The 22,241-nt window shown below is 40.5% G+C and overlaps 1 protein-coding gene and 14 non-coding genes across 16 annotated transcripts in view; 1 reads left to right on the top strand and 14 right to left on the bottom strand.

Moving 5' to 3' along the window:
* Positions 1-738: 738 nt before the first annotated feature.
* Trnad-guc (transfer RNA aspartic acid (anticodon GUC)) lies at positions 739-810 on the bottom strand. Its single transcript has one exon. It is a non-coding gene; the product is annotated as a tRNA-Asp (tRNA).
* A 225-nt stretch (positions 811-1,035) lies between these two features.
* Trnad-guc (transfer RNA aspartic acid (anticodon GUC)) lies at positions 1,036-1,107 on the bottom strand. Its single transcript has one exon. It is a non-coding gene; the product is annotated as a tRNA-Asp (tRNA).
* Positions 1,108-1,703: 596 nt separating this feature from the next.
* Positions 1,704-1,775, bottom strand: Trnad-guc (transfer RNA aspartic acid (anticodon GUC)). Its single transcript has one exon. It is a non-coding gene; the product is annotated as a tRNA-Asp (tRNA).
* Positions 1,776-2,005: 230 nt separating this feature from the next.
* Positions 2,006-2,077, bottom strand: Trnad-guc (transfer RNA aspartic acid (anticodon GUC)). Its single transcript has one exon. It is a non-coding gene; the product is annotated as a tRNA-Asp (tRNA).
* Positions 2,078-2,513: 436 nt separating this feature from the next.
* Trnad-guc (transfer RNA aspartic acid (anticodon GUC)) lies at positions 2,514-2,585 on the bottom strand. Its single transcript has one exon. It is a non-coding gene; the product is annotated as a tRNA-Asp (tRNA).
* Positions 2,586-4,243: 1,658 nt separating this feature from the next.
* On the bottom strand, positions 4,244-4,315 carry Trnad-guc (transfer RNA aspartic acid (anticodon GUC)). Its single transcript has one exon. It is a non-coding gene; the product is annotated as a tRNA-Asp (tRNA).
* A 992-nt stretch (positions 4,316-5,307) lies between these two features.
* On the bottom strand, positions 5,308-5,379 carry Trnad-guc (transfer RNA aspartic acid (anticodon GUC)). Its single transcript has one exon. It is a non-coding gene; the product is annotated as a tRNA-Asp (tRNA).
* Positions 5,380-6,162: 783 nt separating this feature from the next.
* Trnad-guc (transfer RNA aspartic acid (anticodon GUC)) lies at positions 6,163-6,234 on the bottom strand. Its single transcript has one exon. It is a non-coding gene; the product is annotated as a tRNA-Asp (tRNA).
* Positions 6,235-7,222: 988 nt separating this feature from the next.
* Positions 7,223-7,294, bottom strand: Trnad-guc (transfer RNA aspartic acid (anticodon GUC)). The gene has a single exon. It is a non-coding gene; the product is annotated as a tRNA-Asp (tRNA).
* Positions 7,295-11,613: 4,319 nt separating this feature from the next.
* On the bottom strand, positions 11,614-11,685 carry Trnad-guc (transfer RNA aspartic acid (anticodon GUC)). Its single transcript has one exon. It is a non-coding gene; the product is annotated as a tRNA-Asp (tRNA).
* A 1,012-nt stretch (positions 11,686-12,697) lies between these two features.
* Trnad-guc (transfer RNA aspartic acid (anticodon GUC)) lies at positions 12,698-12,769 on the bottom strand. The gene has a single exon. It is a non-coding gene; the product is annotated as a tRNA-Asp (tRNA).
* Positions 12,770-13,101: 332 nt separating this feature from the next.
* Trnad-guc (transfer RNA aspartic acid (anticodon GUC)) lies at positions 13,102-13,173 on the bottom strand. Its single transcript has one exon. It is a non-coding gene; the product is annotated as a tRNA-Asp (tRNA).
* A 329-nt stretch (positions 13,174-13,502) lies between these two features.
* Positions 13,503-13,574, bottom strand: Trnad-guc (transfer RNA aspartic acid (anticodon GUC)). The gene has a single exon. It is a non-coding gene; the product is annotated as a tRNA-Asp (tRNA).
* Positions 13,575-17,931: 4,357 nt separating this feature from the next.
* Trnad-guc (transfer RNA aspartic acid (anticodon GUC)) lies at positions 17,932-18,003 on the bottom strand. The gene has a single exon. It is a non-coding gene; the product is annotated as a tRNA-Asp (tRNA).
* A 3,084-nt stretch (positions 18,004-21,087) lies between these two features.
* LOC138949366 (uncharacterized) overlaps positions 21,088-22,241 on the top strand; it is a 26,470-nt gene continuing 25,316 nt past the window's right edge. For both annotated transcript variants that reach the window (XM_070321175.1, XM_070321174.1), the window contains exon 1: positions 21,088-21,452. The gene's annotated coding sequence lies outside the window, so the exon portion shown is untranslated. The remainder of the gene's footprint in view (positions 21,453-22,241) is intronic.

The following is a 22,241-nucleotide window of genomic DNA, read 5'->3' as shown; positions in this document are numbered from 1 at the left end:
ACATATGAAGTAAAGTTTGTAAATGAGAGAGCGTATTGAGCTTAAGAATGTTGTATAAGAGAAAGGGGGAATGTACGTTCTGGGTTACTGATTCCGACAGACCCGGCATTGGTTCAAAACAACCTTACTTTACTGTATTTTTTTTGTATGGATTTATGCAGTATTTTTCTGATTTTGTCGCATGTTTCATTTTAGTAAAAGTTTAGTCCAGAAGCCTATTTTGCGTTAATATTTAGGGTCTGTCGGAATCGGTGAGCCAGAACGTACATTCTCCCTTTCTCTCTGGCTGACCACTATACTACCGAGGAGCTGCATATATACGGGACTCATAGTCCTGACATAAATTTCGCAGCTGTAGGCAACACTGAAGAAAATAGTGCATGTTACTGACAACTTATCTTTATTCAGACGTAAGCTTTCAAATTTATGTCATGCGGTTATTAGAATGAATCTACGGGACTCATATTCAGGACATAAATATCGCACCTGTAGCCAACAGGAAAATAGTGCCTGTTACTGACAAGCTTTCTCTGTTCAGGCATAAGCTTTCATATTTAGGTAATGAAAGAAAAAAAACCAAACTTATCTGTCTCTAAAACCTGTAGCAGCCGTACTGATATGGTGGATGAAACATTCGTGCTCGCAACAAATTTACTGAATTGTTAAAAATTCATTCGCCTTAGCTTTGTGACTGTCTAAAACAATAAAGTACCAAAATGAAAAGAGGCAAAAAAATGCCTCCCCGGCGGGGAATTGAACCCCGGTCTCCCGCGTGACAGGCGGGGATACTGACCACTATACTACCGAGGAGCTGCAAGCGATAGGGACTCGCATCTTTCAAATCTCATGTGCTCAGCTTACAATACTTGTTCGAAAGAAACGAAACATGTCTGCCTCTAAAACCTGCACAGCCGAGCCTTCGTCCTCGCCAGAAACAAAATTTTAAAAAAAGTCACTTTGCCTTGCGTTGTTGACTGTCTAAAAAATACAGTAGACTTCCATGAAAAAAAAAAAAAAAAAAAAAAAAAAAAATGCCTCCCCGGCGGGGAATTGAACCCCGGTCTCCCGCGTGACAGGCGGGGATACTGACCACTATACTACCGAGAAGCTACAGGCGAGGAAGACTCGAACAATGTAATACTCGCAGCTGTACGCAACAAGGCGCAAATGCTTCTCACAAGCCTTCTGTGTTCAGACATAAGCTTTCAGTTTTAGGTTATGTTGTTATCGTCAACTTTCATGTGCCCTGCACTGACCACTATACTACCGAGGAGCTGCATATATACGGGACTCATAGTCCTGACATAAATTTCGCAGCTGTAGGCAACACTGAAGAAAATAGTGCATGTTACTGACAACTTATCTTTATTCAGACGTAAGCTTTCAAATTTATGTCATGCGGTTATTAGAATGAATCTACGGGACTCATATTCAGGACATAAATATCGCACCTGTAGCCAACAGGAAAATAGTGCCTGTTACTGACAAGCTTTCTCTGTTCAGGCATAAGCTTTCATATTTAGGTAATGAAAGAAAAAAAACCAAACTTATCTGTCTCTAAAACCTGTAGCAGCCGTACTGATATGGTGGATGAAACATTCGTGCTCGCAACAAATTTACTGAATTGTTAAAAATTCATTCGCCTTAGCTTTGTGACTGTCTAAAACAATAAAGTACCAAAATGAAAAGAGGCAAAAAAATGCCTCCCCGGCGGGGAATTGAACCCCGGTCTCCCGCGTGACAGGCGGGGATACTGACCACTATACTACCGAGGAGCTGCAAGCGATAGGGACTCGCATCTTTCAAATCTCATGTGCTCAGCTTACAATACTTGTTCGAAAGAAAAGAAACATGTCTGCCTCTAAAACCTGCACAGCCGAGCCTTCGTCCTCGCCAGAAACAAAATTTAAAAAAAAGTCACTTTGCCTTGCGTTGTTGACTGTCTAAAAAAATAGTAGACTTCCATGAAAAACAAAAACAAAAACAAAAAAAAACAAAACAATGCCTCCCCGGCGGGGAATTGAACCCCGGTCTCCCGCGTGACAGGCGGGGATACTGACCACTATACTACCGAGGAGCTATGAGTGATTGAGACTCGTACGACGCAATATTCGTAGCTGTAGGCAACAAGGCAACAAGGCAATTAACATTCTGATAATACTCGCTCCACGGCTATCGCCAGTTGTCTCTCTGAGGCATCACTGAAGAAAAATAGTGCAGGTTACTGACAACCTTTCTCTGTTCAGATATAAGTTTACATATTTAATGTCATACGGTTATCAGAATGAATCTCAGAGCAGCCGTGTACAGTCTCATGTGCTCTGCTTATCATAGATGCTTGTTTGAAAGAAGAGAAACGATGTCGGTCTCTAAAACCTGTTACAACCGAACTTATCTGGTGGACGTTATCATATCGCCAACAAATTATTACATTAGAAAAAAGTAACTTTGCCTCGCCTAAGTATTTGGTCTATGGTATGAAGCATACTATATAGAATGGGAACAAAATTTGCCTCCCCGGCGGGGAATTAAACCCCGGTCTCCCGCGTGACAGGCGGGGATACTGACCACTATACTACCGAGGAGCTACAAGCGAGTGCGACCCATTCAACGTAATATACGTAGCTGTAGCCAACAAAGCAAAAGTGCTTCTAACAAGCCTTTTGTGTTCAGACATAAGCTTTTATTTTCAGGTCATGTGGTTATCGTCAACTTTCATGTGCCTTGCTTACGATGCACAAATCACGAGCAAGTGAGACAGCTGCAAGCCGCACAGGCACATTTGTGACCATGTATTATGTATTGTTTATAATCCATCAAAACAAGACCGCTGTGAAGTAAACCTTTAATGCCTTGTTGCCGTAGGACACTATCTGTTTTGTTAGTCTGACTATTTTTTTTAATTTATTTTTTAGGAAGGGAGTATGTGAGGGCGTAAAAAACTCACCGCCGTTCTTAATTTGTTGTGATAACTTGATCAGTATGGGCAACTGACAATTCAAAATATATTTTTATATGTACGATGCAGTACAAAGAAAAGAAAAACAGATCGCATAAATAAGCAAAACATTTACTCAACATAGAAAATTAAAACACAAGTTTTCATATACGATAAGGTAAGGTAAGGTAATTCTTTATCAGCATTAGTAGTGCCATTTTCAAGCAAATCAACTGCTTTTTTTTGTAACCAAGCCATCTCCCTGGGAGACTATACTGGTATCGTATAAATACTGTAGCTAAAAATAATACAAAAGAAGCAAACATTAAAATGTCTAACAATAATACTTTTTATTTTAAAGATTGCAAAGTGGGAGAGGCCAATAAAAACTCGAAACAAACATTGTAAGGGACCAGAGTCACCCGAAAATTAGATCAAAAATCGTTTCTGGAATATATTATATGTTTGGAGCTTTTTATTCAGAAATCATCTGTTTTTATTATGGTATGATACTTTTTAAAAACCTGTAACAGAACTGATTTGGTGGATGAAGCCCTCGGGCACGCCAAAAAGTAAAAAAGCCTTTTTATTCGCTGTGACAGGCTAAAATATAAAGTAGAAAAATTCATCTCCTCCCCGGCGGGGAATTGAACCCCCGTCTCCCGCGTGACAGGCGGGGATACTGACCACTATACAACCGAGGAGCTGAAACGGGATGGGACACATATTCGCGACATAAGTATTGCAGTTGTAGGCAGCACTGAAGAAAAATAGTGCAGGTTACTGACAACCTTTCTCTGTTCAGATATAAGTTTACATATTTAATGTCATACGGTTATCAGAATGAATCTCAGAGCAGCCGTATGTACAGTCTCATGTGCTCTGCTTAGGCCAAAAAAAAAATAGGTCTGTTTACGGTAACATAGGCCAAAAAAATAGGGTCGGTAGGTCGGGATTGTTTTTTTTTTTTTTTTTTTTTTTTTTCCAAAAAACCAAATTTTTATGTTATTTTGCCAAAAAAACAAGATTTTTTTTTTTTTCCCCCAAATGCCCAAAAAAAGTCTAGGGTCGCGCGAAAAAACTAGGGTCGGTCGGGTTACCGTAAACAGACCTATTTTTTTTTTTGGCCTTATCATAGATGCTTGTTTGAAAGAAGAGAAACGATGTCTGTCTCTAAAACCTGTTACAACAGAACTTATCGGGTGGACGTAATCATACTCGTCAACAAATTATTACATTAGATAAAAGTAACTTTGCCTCGCCTAAGTATAAAGCATACTATATAGAATCGGAAAAAAAAATTTCCTCCCCGGCGGGGAATTGAACCCCGGTCTCCCGCGTGACAGGCGGGGATACTGACCACTATACTACCGAGGAGCTACAAGCGAGTGAGACTCGTACAACGTAATATACGTAGCTGTAGGCAACAAAGCAAAAGTGCTTCTAACAAGCCTTCTGTGTTCAGACATAAGCTTTTATTTTTAGGTCATGTGGTTATCGTCAACTTTCATGTGCCCTGCTTACGATGTACAAATCACGAGCAAGTGAGACAGCTGCAAGCCGCACAGGCACATTTGTGACCATGTATTCTGTATTGTTTATAATCCATCAAAACAAGACCGCTGTGAAGTAAACCTTTAATGCCTTGTTGCCGTAGGACACTATCTGTTTTGTTAGTCCGACTATTTTTAAAAAAAAATTTGTTTTAAGAAGGGAGTATGTGAGAGCGTAAAAAACTCACCGCCGTTCTTCATTTGTTGTGATAACTTGATCGGTATGGGCAACTGACAATTCAAAATATATTTTTATATGTACGATGCAGTACAAAGAAAAGAAAAACAGATCGCATAAATCAGCAAAACATTTAGTCAACATAGAAAATTAAAACACAAGTTTTCATATACGATAAGGTAAGGTAAGGTAATTCTTTATCAGCATTAGTAGTGCCATTTTCAAGCAAATCAACTGCTTTTTTTTTGTAACCAAGCCATCTCCCTGGTAAGAGACTATACTGGTATCGTATAAATACTGTAGCTAAAAATATTACAAAAGAAGCCGCAAACATTAAAATGTCTAACAATAATACTTTTTATTTTTAAGATTGCAAAGTGGGAGAGGCCAATAAAAACTCGAAACAAACATTGTGAGGGACCAGAGTCACCCGAAAATTAGATCTAAAATCGTTTCTGGAATATATGATATGTTTGGGGCTTTTTATTCAGAAATCATCTGTTTTTACATTTAGTCAAGTGATTAAAATGTATTTTAGCCTTACGCGACTTGTTATTATGGTATGATACTTTTTAAAAACCTGTAACAGAACTGATTTGGTGTGACTGTCTAAAATATAAAGTAGAAAAATTCATCTCCTCCCCGGCGAGGAATTGAACCCCGGTCTCCCGCGTGACAGGCGGGGATACTGACCACTATACTACCGAGGAGCTGCAAGGCAACGGGACTCATATTCCTGACATAAGTTTCACAGCTGTATGCAACACTGAAGAAAAAAGTGCATGTTACTGACAACCTTTCTCTGTTCAGACATAAGTTTACATATTTAAGTCATGCGATTATCAGAATAAATCTCAGAGCAGACTCATGTCTCATGTGTTCTGCTTATTATCTATGCTTGTTTGAAAGAAGAAAAACGATGTCTGTGTCTAAAAACTGTTACACCCGAACTGATCTGGTGGACGAAATCATACTCGCCAAACAAATAATTATTATTAGATTAGAAAAAAAGTCACTAAGCCTCTCCTAAATATAAAGCAGACTATATAAAATGGGACAAAAATATGCCTCGCCGGTGGGGAATTGAACCCCGGTCTCCCGCGTGACAGGCGGGGATACTGACCACTATACTACCGAGGAGCTGAAACAGGATGGGACACATTCGCGACAGAAGTTTTGCAGCTGTAGGCAGCACTGAAGAAAAATAGTGCAGGTTACTGACAACCTTTCTCTGTTCAGATATAAGTTTACATATTTAATGTCATCCGGTTATCAGAATGAATCTCAGAGCAGCCGTGTACAGTCTCATGTGCTCTGCTTATCATAGATGCTTGTTTGAAAGAAGAGAAACGATGTCTGTCTCTAAAACCTGTTACAACAGAACTTATCTGGTGGACGTAATCATACTCGCCAACAAATTATTACATTAGATAAAAGTAACTTTGCCTCGCCTAAGTATAAAGCATACCTATATAGAATCGGAAAAAAATGGCCTCCCCGGCGGGGAATTGAACCCCGGTCTCCCGCGTGACAGGCGGGGATACTGACCACTATACTACCGAGGAGCTACAAGCGAGTGAGACTCGTACAACGTAATATACGTAGCTGTAGGCAACAAAGCAAAAGTGCTTCTAACAAGCCTTCTGTGTTCAGACATAAGCTTTCAGTTTTAGGTAATGTGGTTATCGTCAACTTTCATGTGCCCTGCTTACGATGTACAAATCACGAGCAAGTGAGACAGCTGCAAGCCGCACAGGCACATTTGTGACCATGTATTCTGTATTGTTTATAATCCATCAAAACAAGACCGCTGTGAAGTAAACCTTTAATGCCTTGTTGCCGTAGGACACTATCTGTTTTGTTAGTCTGACTATTTTTTTTAATTTATTTTTTAAGAAGGGAGTATGTGAGTGCGTAAAAAACTCACCGCCGTTCTTAATTTGTTGTGATAACTTGATCGGTATGGGCAACTGACAATTCAAAATATATTTTTATATGTACGATGCAGTACAAAGAAAAGAAAAACAGATGGCATAAATAAGCAAAACATTTAGTCAACATAGAAAATTAAAACACAAGTTTTCATATACGATAAGGTAAGGTAAGGTAATTCTTTATCAGCATTAGTAGTGCCATTTTCAAGCAAATCAACTGCTTTTTTTTGTAACCAAGCCATCTCCCTGGTAGACTATACTGGTATCGTATATATACTGTAGCTAAAAATAATACAAAACAAGCAAACATTAAAATGTCTAACAATAATACTTTTTATTTTAAAGATTGCAAAGTGGGAGAGGCCAATAAAAACTCGAAACAAACATTGTAAGGGACCAGAGTCACCCGAAAATTAGATCAAAAATCGTTTCTGGAATATATTATATGTTTGGAGCTTTTTATTCAGAAATCATCTGTTTTTATTATGGTATGATACTTTTTAAAAACCTGTAACAGAACTGATTTGGTGGATAACGCCCTCGGGCACGCCAACAAGTTTTAAAAAAAACGTTTTATTCGCTGTGACTGTCTAAAATATAAAGTAGAAAAATTCATCTCCTCCCCGGCGGGGAATTGAACCCCGGTCTCCCGCGTGACAGGCGGGGATACTGACCACTATACCACCGAGGAGCTGAAACGGGATGGGACACATATTCGCGTCATAAGTTTTGCAGTTGTAGGCAGCACTGAAGAAAAAAAGTGCATGTTACTGACAACCTTTCTCTGTTCAGACATAAGTTTACATATTTAAGTCATGCGATTATCAGAATGAATCTCAGAGCAGCCGTGTGTACAGTCTCATGTGTTCTGCTTATTATCTATGCTTGTTTGAAAGAAGAAAAACGATGTCTGTGTCTAAAACCTGTTACAACAGAACTTATCTGGTGGACGTAATCATACTCGCCAACAAATTATTACATTAGATAAAAGTAACTTTGCCTCGCCTAAAGAATCGGAAAAAAATGGCCTCGCCGGTGGGGAATTGAACCCCGGTCTCCCGCGTGACAGGCGGGGATACTGACCACAATACTACCGCGGAGCTAAGAGCGAGTGAGACTCGTACGATGGAATATTCGTAGCTGTAGGCCTTTTGTGTTCAGACATAAGCTTTTATTTTCAGGTCATGTGGTTATCGTCAACTTTCATGTGCCTTGCTTACGATGCACAAATCACGAGCAAGTGAGACAGCTGCAAGCCGCACAGGCACATTTGTGACCATGTATTCTGTATTGTTTATAGTCCATCTAAACAAGACCGCTGTGAACTCAATCTTGTTATGCCTTACCGCAGGACACTAAATGTTTTGCTAGTCCGACTATTTTTTTTAAATTTCTATTTTAAGATGGGAGTATGTGAGAGCGAAAAAATTCACCGCCATTCTTTGTTGTGATCACTTGATCGGCATGGGCAACTGACAATTCAAAATATATGTTTTATATGTACGATGCAGTACAAAGAAAAGAAAAACGGATCGCGTAAATCGGCAAAACATTTAGTCAACATAGAAAATTAAAAAACCAGTCTACAGATACGATAAGGTAAGGTAATTCTTTATCAGCATTAGTAGTGCTACGGGCGGGGATGTAGCTCAGTCGGTAGCGCGCTGGATTTGTATCCAGTTGGCCGCTGTCAGCGTGAGTTCGTCCCCACGTTCGGCGAGAGATTTATTTCTCAGAGTCAACTTTGTGTGCAGACTCTCCACGGTGTCCGAACACCCCCCCCCCCCCCCCCCCGTGTGTACACGCAAGCACAAGACCAAGTGCGCACGAAAAAGATCCTGTAATCCATGTCAGAGTTCGGTGGGTTATAAAAACACGAAAATACCCAGCATGCTTCCTCCGAAAGCGGCGTATGGCTGCCTAAATGGCGGGGTAAAAAACGGTCATACACGTAAAATTCCACTCGTGCAAAAACACGAGTGTACGTGGGAGTTTCAGCCCACGAACGCAGAAGAATAAGAAGAAGTAGTGCCATTTTCAAGCAAATCAACTGGGTTTTTTTGTAACCAAGCCATCTCCCTGGTAGACTATACTGGTATCGTATAAATACTGTAGCTAAAAATAATACAAAAGAAGCAAATATTAAAATGTCTAACAATAATACTTTTTTTTTAAAGATTGCAAAGTGGGAGAGGCCAATAAAAACTCGAAACAAACATTGTAAGGGACCAGACAATTAGATCAAAAATCGTTTCTGGAATATATAATATGTTTGGAGCTTTTTATTCAGAAATCATCTGTTGTTATTATGGTATGATACTTTTTAAAAACCTGTAACAGAACTGATTTGGTGGATGAAGCCCTCGGGCACGCCAAAAAGTAAAAAACCCCTTTTTATTCGCTGTGACTGTCTAAAATGTAAAGTACAAAAATTCATCTCCTCCACGGCGGGGAATTGAACCCCGATCTCCCGCGTGACAGGCGGGGATACTGACCACTATACTGCCGAGGAGCTGAAACGGGACGGGACACATATTCGCGACATAAGTTTTGCAGTTGTAGGCAGCACTGAAGAAAAATAGTGCAGGTTACTGACAACCTTTCTCTGTTCAGATATAAGTTTACATATTTAATGTCATACGGTTATCAGAATGAATCTCAGAGCAGCCGTGTGTACAGTCTCATGTGCTCTGCTTATCATAGATGCTTGTTTGAAAGAAGAGAAACGATGTCTGTCTCTAAAACCTGTTACAACAGAACTTATCTGGTGGACGTAATCATACTCGCCAACAAATTATTACATTAGATAAAAGTAACTTTGCCTCGCCTAAGTATAAAGCATACCTATATAGAATCGGAAAAAAATGGCCTCCCCGGCGGGGAATTGAACCCCGGTCTCCCGCGTGACACGGCGGGGATACTGACCACTATACTACCGAGGAGCTGAAACGGCAAGGGACTCATATTCGCGACATAAGTTTCGCAGCTGTGGGCAGCACTGAAGAAAAATATTACAGACAACCTTTCTCTGTTCAGACATAAGTTTACATACTTAAGTCATGCGGTTATCAATGAATTTCAGAGCAGTCTCATGTGTTCTGCGTATTATCTATGCTAGTTTAAACAAGTCGCGTAAGGCGAAAATACAATATTTAGTCAAGTAGCTGTCGAACTCACAGAATGAAACTGAACGCAATGCCATTTTACTCGTAGCATCGTCAGGCCACCGCTCATGGCAAAGGCAGTGAAATTGACAAGAAGAGCGGGGTAGTAGTTGCGCTAAGAAGGATAGCACGCTTTTCTGTACCTCTCTTTGTTTTAACTTTCTGAGCGTGTTTTTAATCCAAACATATCATATCTATATGTTTTCGGAATCAGGAACCGACAAGGAATAAGATGAAAGTGTTTTTAAATTGATTTGGACAATTTAATTTTGATAATAATTTTTATATATTTAATTTTCAGAGCTTGTTTTTAATCCGAATATAACATATTTATATGTTTTTGGAATCAGCAAATGATGGAGAATAAGATAAACGTAAATGTGGATCGTTTTATACATTTTTATTTTTTTTTACAATTTTCAGATTTTTAATGACCAAAGTCATTAATTAATTTTTAAGCCACCAAGCTGAAATGCAATACCGAACCCCGGGCTTCGTCGAAGATTACTTGACCAAAATTTCAACCAATTTGGTTGAAAAATGAGGGCGTGACAGTGCCGCCTCAACTTTCACGAAAAGCCGGATATGACGTCATCAAAGACATTTATCAAAAAAATGAAAAAAACGTTCGGGGATTTCATACCCAGGAACTCTCATGTCAAATTTCATAAAGATCGGTCCAGTAGTTTAGTCTGAATCGCTCTACACACACACACAGACACACACACACACACACGCACACACACACACACACACACACACGCACATACACCACGACCCTCGTTTCGATTCCCCCTCGATGTTAAAATATTTAGTCAAAACTTGACTAAATATAAACAAGTCGCGTAAGGCGAAAATACAATATTTAGTCAAGTAGCTGCCATTTTTCAGCAAGACCGTATACTCGTAGCATCGTCAGTCCACCGCTCATGGCAAAGGCAGTGAAATTGACAAGAAGAGCGGGGTAGTAGTTGCGCTAAGAAGGATAGCACGCTTTTCTGTACCTCTCTTTGTTTTAACTTTCTGAGCGTGTTTTTAATCCAAACATATCATATGTATATGTTTTTTGAATCAGGAACCGACAAGGAGTAAGATGAAAGTGTTTTTAAATTGATTTGGACAATTTAATTTTGATAATAATTTTTATATATTTAATTTTCAGAGCTTGTTTTTAATCCGAATATAACATATTTATATGTTTTTGGAATCAGCAAATGATGGAGAATAAGATAAACGTAAATTTGGATCGTTTTATAAATTTTTATTTTTTTTTACAATTTTCAGATTTTTAATGACCAAAGTCATTAATTAATTTTTAAGCCACCAAGCTGAAATGCAATACCGAACCCCGGGCTTCGTCGAAGATTACTTGACCAAAATTTCAACCAATTTGGTTGAAAAATGAGGGCGTGACAGTGCCGCCTCAACTTTCACGAAAAGCCGGATATGACGTCATCAAAGACATTTATCAAAAAAATGAAAAAAACGTTCGGGCATTTCATACCCAGGAACTCTCATGTCAAATTTCATAAAGATCGGTCCAGTAGTTTAGTCTGAATCGCTCTACACACACACACAGACACACACACACACACACACACACACACACAGACAGACACACATACACCACGACCCTCGTTTCGATTCCCCCCTCTATGTTAAAATATTTAGTCAAAACTTGACTAAATATAAAAAGAAAAACGATGTCTGTGTCTAAAAACTGTTACACCCGAACTGATCTGGTGGACGAAATCATACTCGCCAAACAATTATTAAATTAGAAAAAAAAGTCACTAAGCCTCGCCTAAATATAAAGCAGACTATATAAAATGGGACAAATATATGCCTCCCCGGCGGGGAATTGTACCCCGGTCTCCCGCGTGACAGGCGGGGATACTGACCACTATACTACCGAGGAGCTATGAGCGAGTTAGACTCGTACGACGGAATATTCGTAGCGGTAGGCAACAAGGCAATTAAGTGCTTCTCACAAGCCTTCTGTGTTCAGACATAAGCTTTCAGTTTTAGGTCATGTGGTTATCGTTAACTTTCAGGTGCCCTGCTTACGATGTACAGATCACGTGGAAGTGAGCCAGCTGCAAGCCGCACAGGCACAACCGCTGTTAACTCAATCTTGTTATGCCTTATTACTACAGGACACTATCTGTTTTGTTTATCCCACTATTTAATTTTGAAGAAAGGAGTAGGCGAGAGCGTAATAACACTGTTCTTTGTTGTGATAATTTGATCGGTCTGGGCAACTGAGAATTCAAAATATCTTGTTGGTGTACCAGAACTAAGAAAAGAAAAACAAGTGTAAATCGATATTGACACTGAACAAATCCAGTCAATTTGTCGGCCTCAACATTAAAACTTAAAAGAAAAGGCTTCATCATATTCTCGAACAAAAAAATTATTTCAGATTACAAACTGGGAGAGACCAATACACACTCAAAACAAACATTGTGAGGGACCAGAGTCACCCAAAGATCTCACAAAAAATCGTTTCTGGGATTTATGAGGTGTTTTGGGCTTTTTATTCAGAAATCATCCGTTTTTCTTAAGGTAGGATATGTGACAGGCGGGGATACTGACCACTATACTACCGAGGAGCTGAAACGGGATGGGACACGTATCGTATAATTAAATACTGTAGCTAAAAATAATACAAAAGAAGCAAACATTAATGTCTAACAATAATACTTTTTATTTTAAAGATTGCAAAGTGGGAGAGGCCAATGAAAACTCGAAACAAACATTGTAAGGGACCAGAGTCACCAGACAATTAGATCAAAAATCGTTTCTGGAATATATAATATGTTTGGAGCTTTTTATTCAGAAATCATCTGTTGTTATTATGGTATGATACTTTTTAAAAAACTTTTTCTTCGCTGTCACTGTCCAAAATATAAAGTAGAAAAATTCATCTCCTCCCCGGCGGGGAATTGAACCCCCGTCTCCCGCGTGACAGGCGGGGATACTGACCACTATACTACCGAGGAGCTGAAACGGGATGGGACACATATTCGCGACATAAGTATTGCAGTTGTAGGCAGCACTGAAGAAAAATAGTGCAGGTTACTGACAACCTTTCTCTGTTCAGATATAAGTTTACATATTTAATGTCATACGGTTATCAGAATGAATCTCAGAGCAGCCGTGTGTACAGTCTCATGTGCTCTGCTTATCATAGATGCTTGTTTGAAAGAAGAGAAACGATGTCTGTCTCTTAAACCTGTTACAACATACTCGCCAACAAATTATTACATTAAATAAAAGTAACTTTGACTCGCCTAAGTATAAAGCATACTATATAGAATCGGAAAAAAATTGCCTACCCGGCGGGGAATTGAACCCCGGTCTCCCGCGTGACAGGCGGGAATACTGACCACTATACTACCGAGGAGCTGAAACGGGAAGGGACTCATATTCGTGACATAAGTTTCACAGCAGTAGGCAACACTGAAGAAAAAAAGTGCATGTTACTGACAACCTTTCTCTGTTCAGACATAAGTTTACATATTTAAGTCATGCGGTTATCAATGAATTTCAGAGCAGTCTCATGTGTTCTGCTTATTAGCTATGCTTGTTTGAAAGAAGAGAAGATGTATGTGTCTAAAAACTGATCTGGTGGACGAAATCATACTCGCCAAACAATTATTAAATTAGAAGAAAGTCACTTCGCCTCGCCTAAATATAAAGCAGATTATATAAAAATGGGGAACAAAAATATGCCTCCCCGGCGGGGAATTGAACCCCGGTCTCCCGCGTGACAGGCGGGGATACTGACCACTATACTACCGAGGAGCTACAAGCGAGTGTGACTCGTACAACGTAATATTCGTAGCTGTAGGCAACATTGCACAAGTGCTTCTCACAGGCCTTTTATTTTTAGGTCACGTGGTTATCGTAAATCTTCCATGTGCCCTGCTTACGATGTACAGATCACGTGGAAGTGAGACAGCTGCACGCCGCACAGGCACATTTGTGACCATACATTCTGTATTGTTTATAACCAGACCGCTGTTAACTAAACTGATTTTATGCCTTATTACCGCAGGACACTATGTTTTGTTAGTCCGACAATCTTTTTATATTTAGTCAAGTTTTGACTAAATATATTAACATCGAGGGGGAATCGAAACGAGGGTCGTGGTGTATGTGCGTGCGTGTGTGCGTGCGTGCGCGCGTGTGTGTGTGTGTGTGTGTGTGTGTAGAGCGATTCAGACTAAACTACTGGACCGATCTTTATGAAATTTGACATGAGAGTTCCTGGGTATGAAATCCCCGAACGTTTTTTTAATTTTTTTGATAAATGTCTTTGATGACGTCATATCCGGCTTTTCGTGAAAGTTGAGGCGGCACTGTCACGCCCTCATTTTTCAACCAAATTGGTTGAAATTTTGGTCAAGTAATCTTCAACGAAGCCCGGGGTTCGGTATTGCATTTCAGCTTGGTGGCTTAAAAATTAATTAATGACTTTGGTCATTAAAAATCTGAAAATTGTAAAAAAAAATAAAAATGTATAAAACGATCCAAATTTACGTTTATCTTATTCTCCATCATTTGCTGATTCCAAAAACATATAAATATGTTATATTCGGATTAAAAACAAGCTCTGAAAATTAAATATATAAAAATTATTATCAAAATTAAATTGTCCAAATCAATTTAAAAACACTTTCATCTTATTGCTTGTCGGTTCCTGATTCCAAAAACATATAGATATGATATGTTTGGATTAAAAACACGCTCAGAAAGTTAAAACAAAGAGAGGTACTGAAAAGCGTGCTATCCTTCTTAGCGCAACTACTACCCCGCTCTTCTTGTCAATTTCACTGCCTTTGCCATGAGCGGTGGACTGACGATGCTACGAGTATACGGTCTTGCTGAAAAATGGCAGCTACTTGACTAAATATTGTATTTTCGCCTTACGCGACTTGTTTATATTTAGTCAAGTTTTGACTAAATATTTTAACATCGAGGGGGAATCGAAACGAGGGTCGTGGTGTATGTGCGTGTGTGTGTGTGTGTGTGTGTGTGTGTGTGTGTGTGTGTGTGTGTGTGTGTGTGTGTGTGTAGAGCGATTCAGACTAAACTACTGGACCGATCTTTATGAAATTTGACATGAGAGTTCCTGGGTATGAAATCCCCGAACGTTTTTTTCATTTTTTTGATAAATGTCTTTGATGACGTCATATCCGGCTTTTCGTGAAAGTTGAGGCGGCACTGTCACGCCCTCATTTTTCAACCAAATTGGTTGAAATTTTGGTCAAGTACTCTTCGACGAAGTCCGGGGTTCGGTATTGCATTTCAGCTTGGTGGCTTAAAAATTAATTAATGACTTTGGTCATTAAAAATCTGAAAATTGTAAAAAAAAATAAAAATTTATAAAACGATCCAAATTTACGTTTATCTTATTCTCCATCATTTGCTGATTCCAAAAACATATAAATATGTTATATTCGGATTAAAAACAAGCTCTGAAAATTAAATATATAAAAATTATTATCAAATTTTTTTTTCGAAATCAATTTAAAAACACTTTCATCTTATTCCTTGTCGGTTCCTGATTCCAAAAATATATAGATATGATATGTTTGGATTAAAAACACGCTCAGAAAGTTAAAACGAAGAGAGGTACAGAAAAGCGTGCTATGCAGCATAGCGTAACCACTACCCCACTCTTCTTGTCAATTTCACTGCCTATGCCGTGAGCGGTGGACCACGAGTATACGGTCTTGCTGCGTTGCATTGCGTTCAGTTTCATTCTGTGAGTTCGACAGCTACTTGACTAAATATTGTATTTTCGCCTTACGCGACTTGTTATATATATTGTTTTTAAGAAGGAAGCAGGGAAGAGCGTAATAACACCCCACAGTCATGTTCTTTGTTGTCATAATTTGATCGGTCTGGGCAACTGAAAGTTCATACCTTTTTGGTGTACCTGTAAAAATAAAAGAAAAACAAGTCGTGTAAAACGATATCGGCAAAACACTCAGTCAATCTGTCGGCCTCAACATCAACACTTTAAAAAAAAAAGAAAGTCTTAAAGGCACAGTAAGCCTCCCGTAAACCACCACAGAGCTCCCCGAGCGTCTAAATACAGTACAAGCATACTTCCATTTGAACGCTCACCGAACGGGAACATCCTGGCTGCTTTCTGTCGAGCGTGAGACATTTTCAAAGAATTTATTTTCGTAGACTTGTTCCGTTAACAACAACGGCGCCTCGTTTTTGCGCTAGACCTAACTTTTAAAATCTAAATAATAAATTGACAGCTTGTTACACAAACATTCTTTAATCATAAAAGAATTCGTTTTTCATCAAGACAAGATCAGAACAATTCGAAGTTGTGAAAGTTTAAAAAAAGAAAAGCCCGGAAGCAGGGTCACGCAAGGGTCGTAGCAGACGACGGCCGGTTTATCAGTGCAAATCGCCGTTCCTCTCAACAGTCAAAAGCCATCGCTAGAGTTCTTGTGAACCACAGCCGTTGTTTCGTGCATAAAAAAAACGTGCTATTGTAGATAAGCTCACGTCGAGTCGCATTCAAATGACTAACTATGACGACTGCATTGTGAAAAGGGAAAACTGGATCACACGGGTTCACGATGGCTCAGGGGTAAGATAAACCACACAAAAATAAATTCTTTGAAAATTGTTCGCTCTTTACGGAGGGCACCTAGGATGTTCTCAATTGGTGAGTGTTTAAATGAAATGGTGTTTGTACTGTGTGTAAAAGCCTGACCGTATCTGTGATGGTTTACGGGAGGCTTACTCTGCCTTTAATATAAGATTTAAACAAATTCTTTCTTCAAGTTAACAAGGGTAGTGCCAATTAAAGCCAAGCAACGCAGCTACCTGTAACAGAACTGATTTGGTGGATGAAGCCCTCGGGCACGCCAAAAAGTAAAAAATAAAAATCATTTCGAATTGGGTGTCCAAACAATAATTGAACCCCGGTCTCCCGCGTGACAGGCGGGGATACTGACCACTATACTACCGAGGAGCTGCAAGCGAATCGGACTCACTGATATTCATGACCTAAATTTCGCATTGGTAGGCAACAAGAAAATAGTGCATGTTACTGACAAGCTCTCTCTGTTCAGACATAAGCTTTCATATTAAGGTCATGCGGTTATCAATGAATCTTAGAGCAGCCGGCCGTAAAGTCTCATACGATGCTTTAAAGTTGAAATAGAAAACAAGTCGCGTAAGGCGAAAATACAATATTTAGTCAAGTAGCTGCCATTTTTCAGCAAGACCGTATACTCGTAGCATCGTCAGTCCACCGCTCATGGCAAAGGCAGTGAAATTGACAAGAAGAGCGGGGTAGTAGTTGCGCTAAGAAGGATAGCACGCTTTTCTGTACCTTTCTTTGTTTGAACTTTCTGAGCGTGTTTTGAATCCAAACATATCATATCTATATGTTTTTGGAATCAGGAACCGACAAGGAATAAGATGAAAGTGTTTTTAAATTGATTTCGACAATTTAATTTTGATAATAATTTTTATATATTTAATTTTCAGAGCTTGTTTTTAATCCGAATATAACATATTTATATGTTTTTGGAATCAGCAAATGATGGAGAATAAGATAAACGTAAATTTGGATCGTTTTATAAATTTTTATTATTTTTTACAATTTTCAGATTTTTAATGACCAAAGTCATTAATTAATTTTTAAGCCACCAAGCTGAAATGCAATACCGAACCCCGGGCTTCGTCGAAGATTACTTGACCAAAATTTCAACCAATTTAGTTGAAAAATGAGGGCGTGACAGTGCCGCCTCAACTTTCACGAAAAGCCGGATATGACGTCATCAAAGACATTTATCAAAAAAATGAAAAAAACGTATGGGGATATCAATCCCAGGAACTCTCATGTCAAATTTCATAAAGATCGGTCCAGTAGTTTGGTCTGAATCGCTCTACACGCACGCACGCACACACACACACACACACACACACACATACACACACACATACACCACGACCCTCGTTTCGATTCCCCCTCGATGTTAAAATATTTAGTCAAAACTTGACTAAATATAAAAACCATATAAAACCTTTAACAGCCGAACTAATCGGGTTGATGGAGCCTGCGTGCGCGCCAAAATAATGTTTCGATAAAAAAAGTGACTGTCCAATAAATAAAAGACGCCTCCCCGGCGGGGAATTGAACCCCGGTCTCCCGCGTGACAGGCGGGGATACTGACCACTATACTACCGAGGAGCTGCTGGCGACTCTAGTCATCGGATGTACTGTTCGCTGCAGCTGTAAAGGTTCTACGAGTAACCATGTTATTTTGTACTTTCTTTAGTGAACGTTCGCTCAGTTAAAACTTTATATTTACTAATTTAGATCAGACTTTCAAGCGAGCAGAGTGGCCGCGGGGATGAAAGCGACAGTATTCAAACACTTTCAATTCCCAGGTCGTGGGTTTGAATCCCACCCCCGTCAATATTTCTGTGTGTGTTTGTGTGTCTGTATGTGTGTCTCCCAACCGCTGCCAGACTGGTGAAATGGTAGACTGGTGATGTGACGTGTGCATGTGTGATTCTGTGCGTGTGGTTGTGGAGGATCCAGACCAGTGCCAAGAGCATGATGCCCGATCGAGAATGGTGGTACAAGAGTGATAATGGTAGTGTCATTGCGAGAATGGTGATGCCAGAGTGAGAATGGTGGTGCCAGAGTGAGAATGGTGGTGCCAGAGTGAGAATGGTGGTGCCAGAGTGAGAATGGTGGTGCCAGAGTGAGAATGGTGGTGCCAGAGTGAGAATGGTGGTGCCAGAGTGAGAATGGTAGTGTCAGAGCGAGAATGGTGGTGCCATAGTGAGAATGGTGGTGCCCGAGTGAGAATGGTGGTGCCAGAGTGAGAATGGTGGTGCCAGAGTGAGAATGGTGGTGTCAGAGTGATAATGGTGGTGTCAGAGTGAGAATGGTAGTGCCACAGTGAGAATGGTAGTACAACAGTGAGAATGGTAGTACCACAGTACAGTGAGAATGGTAGTGCCAGAGTTATAATGGTAGTGCCGGAGTGAGAATGATAGTACCAGAATGAGAATGGTAGTGCCAGAGTGAGTATGATGGTGCCAGAGTGAGAATGGTAGTACCAGAGTGAGAATGATGGTGCCAGAGTGATAATAGTGATACCAGAGTGAGAATGATGGTGCCAGAGTGATAATGGTGGTACCAGAGTGAGAATGGTAGTGTCAGAGTGAGAATGGTGGTGCCAGAGTGAGAATGAGTGAGAATGGTGATGCCAGAGTGAGAATGTTATGGTGCCAGAGTGAGAGTGGTGCTGCCAGAGTGAGAATGATGGTGCCAGAATGAGAGTGGTGGTGCCAGAGTGAGAATGATGGTGCCAGAGTGAGAATGGTAGTACCACAGTGAGAATGGTAGTGCCAGAGTGAGAATGGTAGTACCACAGGACAGTGAGAATGGTAGTGCCAGAGTGAGAATGGTGGTGTCAGAGTGATAATGGTAATGTCATAGCGAGAATGGTGATGCCATAGTGAGAATGGTAGTACAAGAGTGATAATGGTGGTGCCAGAGTGATAATGGTGGTGTGAGAGTGATAATGGTGGTGTGAGAGTGAGAATGGTGGTACAAGAGTGATAATGGTGGTGTAAGAGTGAGAATGGTAGTGCCAGGTTGAGAATTGTGGTTCCAGAGTGTGACTGGTTGTGCCAGAGTGTGAGTGGTGGTGCCAGAGTGTGAGTGGTGGTGTGACTGTGAGAGTGAGAATGGCAGTGCCAGGGTGAGAATGGTGGTGCCAGAGTGTGAGTGGTGGTGTGACTGTGTGAGAGTGAGAATGGTGGTGCCAGAGTGAGAGTGGCGGGTGTGTGTGTGTGTGTGTGTGTGTGTGTGTGTGTGTGTGTGTGTGTGTGTGTGTGTGTGTGTGTGTGTGTGTGTGTGCGTGCGTGCGTGTGTGTGTGTGTATATATGTGTGTGTGTGTGTGTGTGCGCGTGTGTGTGTGTGTGTGTGTGTGTGTGTGTGTGTGTGTGTGTGTGTGTGTGCGTGTGTGTGTGTGTGTGTGTGTGTGTGTGTGTGTGTGTGTGTGTGTGTGTGTCTGGTCTCGTTCTCAGTCTGATTTTTTCGAGCGTGGAAGTTCTTTTTGTTTCTATTTCTCCAAATTATATGTCATACAAACTAATTTTCATTTAAAAATGTGTAACAGTACTTAAAAAAGTACGTTGGAAAATAGTTTGAAGTGCATTCTGAAACAACCACTGTGTGATTAAGTTTTAGGGACGGTAAGCTTACCATACATACATCGATATTAATTAATGGTGATAAATCATGGTCTCTGGCGCCTGATTTTTCCGTTACACTTCCCAACTTGACTTCCACCGATAATCTTTGAAAAAATTATAGCAATGTTACTTGTTCATGTAAAAGAGAAAGAACAATATCATTTTCTTGTTACTCACTTCTTTCAACGTGACACTATCACGCTACTTCAGCCGATGGCAAATGCAGTCCACCCCCCCCAACACAAAGACACACGTACACTTGGCAAGACACACCCTCCTAAATCTGCTTCAACGTTTGAAACTGTTTCTCAGAGTGTGTGTGCGCGCGTGCGCCGGTGTGCATGCGCGTGTTGTGCGGTGTGTGTCACGGTCAGTGTGTGTGTGTGTGTGTGTGTGTGTGTGTGCGTGCGTGTGTGTGTGCGTGAGTGTGTGCGTGTATCATGTGTGTGTGTGTGTGTGTGTGTGTCGTTTGGCTAAGGACAGAGAGGTATTTGAATTAGTATTTCTTTCTGACTGATTTAATTTCTATTTCATTTCAGTTCTAATCTATAGATACTTTCGCCTGCGTGTATGCTGTTCGAAAATTTAGACACAGACCAGCCCTCTTGAAAAAGACAACAATCGGTGGACTTGTTTTACGCAACCGCTATTACCTGGTCAATATTTGCATACCTGTCTACACACTGTATAAACAAGTGGATGTTCACTGAGTAGCCTACCTGTGCGCCAAGGGCCACAACTCATGTTATTGCACCCGCACCCCATTAGGAAAATGTCCAGCGACCAATCACCCATGAACGGCTTCATACAGCGCTTATATCCCTCGGCCACATTTCGGACGAGTGATCCTCTCTTTCTTTGCGTGTCACAAAAGCGCACATCGTCAGGGGAAACGATCCTTGAAAAGAAAAACGGACAAAGAGAAAGAGGGCTCAAGAGTGACGTCATGCGCAAGCAGACGACATTTTTCTGTTGATGTTTGCGCTCGTCCTCCAAGCTCAAACTGTGGAAAAGGAAAGGAAGTTTGCACCCCGGCTTGTACGTATCAGAAAAGAGAAACAGTTGACCGCTTTTGTGCATTTTTCTCCGAGAACCTCGAGTCCGTTTTTCGTTGAAATAATTTGACTCGCAGCCGATAAAGCCAGCCGACATCCTACCTGCGAAAGCCGCACACCTGGCGCGCGCTGACTGCTGGGATTGTGTGGCTGCGTGCACGCGTGCGCCGTTGGCGTTGTGCAAGTTCAGTGTCGTCTGCTCGAACAAGCATGTCAACAGAGCAGGAAAGTTTCGGGTTGGAGAAAACTCGAAGTGTGTCAGTGTTGCGTATGGAAGGAAGAACAGATTTTGATCACCGGCCGCACGACCACGACACCTTGCTTATGGCGAAGGTCTTCCTGTGTGTGATATTTCGGATATAACGACAGGTCAGTGAGGCCGTGTTGTCTTTGTGTGTTACCCATGTCACCGTAACCGTGCTTTGTTTTCATATTTGTCGAGGGGAAAAAAAATCCACAGAACGAGCGACACAAAGGTTGCTGCACTTAGGGTGGTCAACAAAAGTCGCCCAAATGCGACGTCAAGATGATAAAGAATTCTTTTCGTCGCTATTTCGGTCTGTGCATTACTTTGTCAATCACTGTCAGAACGGCATAAATGTTCTTGTTCAACTTGCTGCCACTACCGTTTTTGTTATCATTAATGATGAAACAAGGGGGGAATGACCTACTCCTCGTGCATGGCACGTACACTGACTTGTGTTATCACTGACACAGACGTTGCGTTGTTTGTCAAACAAGCAGATAGTGAAAGTAAGGTTTGAAGCCTGAGTCATCGAAATCAGTTGTTTGCTTGAAACATTTCTCAGTTTATTTAAAAATCAAGAGCAGTTTTGGGAAGGCTCACATGTCGAGGTAAAAAAGAAAGTCCTTCATAAGTTCTTTTCCATAATTTTAGTCTCTATCTCAAATTATGATACATACACTGAATTCCCACTTTCAGTACCAGATCAAAGTAACGTTTTAATGTGAGCTCACATAGAAATCCCATTCCAAAATACTTTATTGTGTGGTATCACTTTGTATCATCTTTATGCCGACAGAAAATCCCATTCCAAAATACTTTATTGTGTGGTATCACTTTGTATCATCTTTATGCCGACAGGCCTTGATGTACTGAGATTCTAAAGGGCAAGTCACACCTGTCAAAACACGGAC

Source organism: Littorina saxatilis, linkage group LG15 (genome assembly GCF_037325665.1).
Source record: "Littorina saxatilis isolate snail1 linkage group LG15, US_GU_Lsax_2.0, whole genome shotgun sequence".
In the NCBI taxonomy this organism is placed as follows: Eukaryota; Metazoa; Mollusca; class Gastropoda; order Littorinimorpha; family Littorinidae; genus Littorina; species Littorina saxatilis.
The sequence above is the reverse complement of the archived record's forward strand: the minus strand, read 5'-3'. Positions and strand labels throughout refer to the sequence as shown.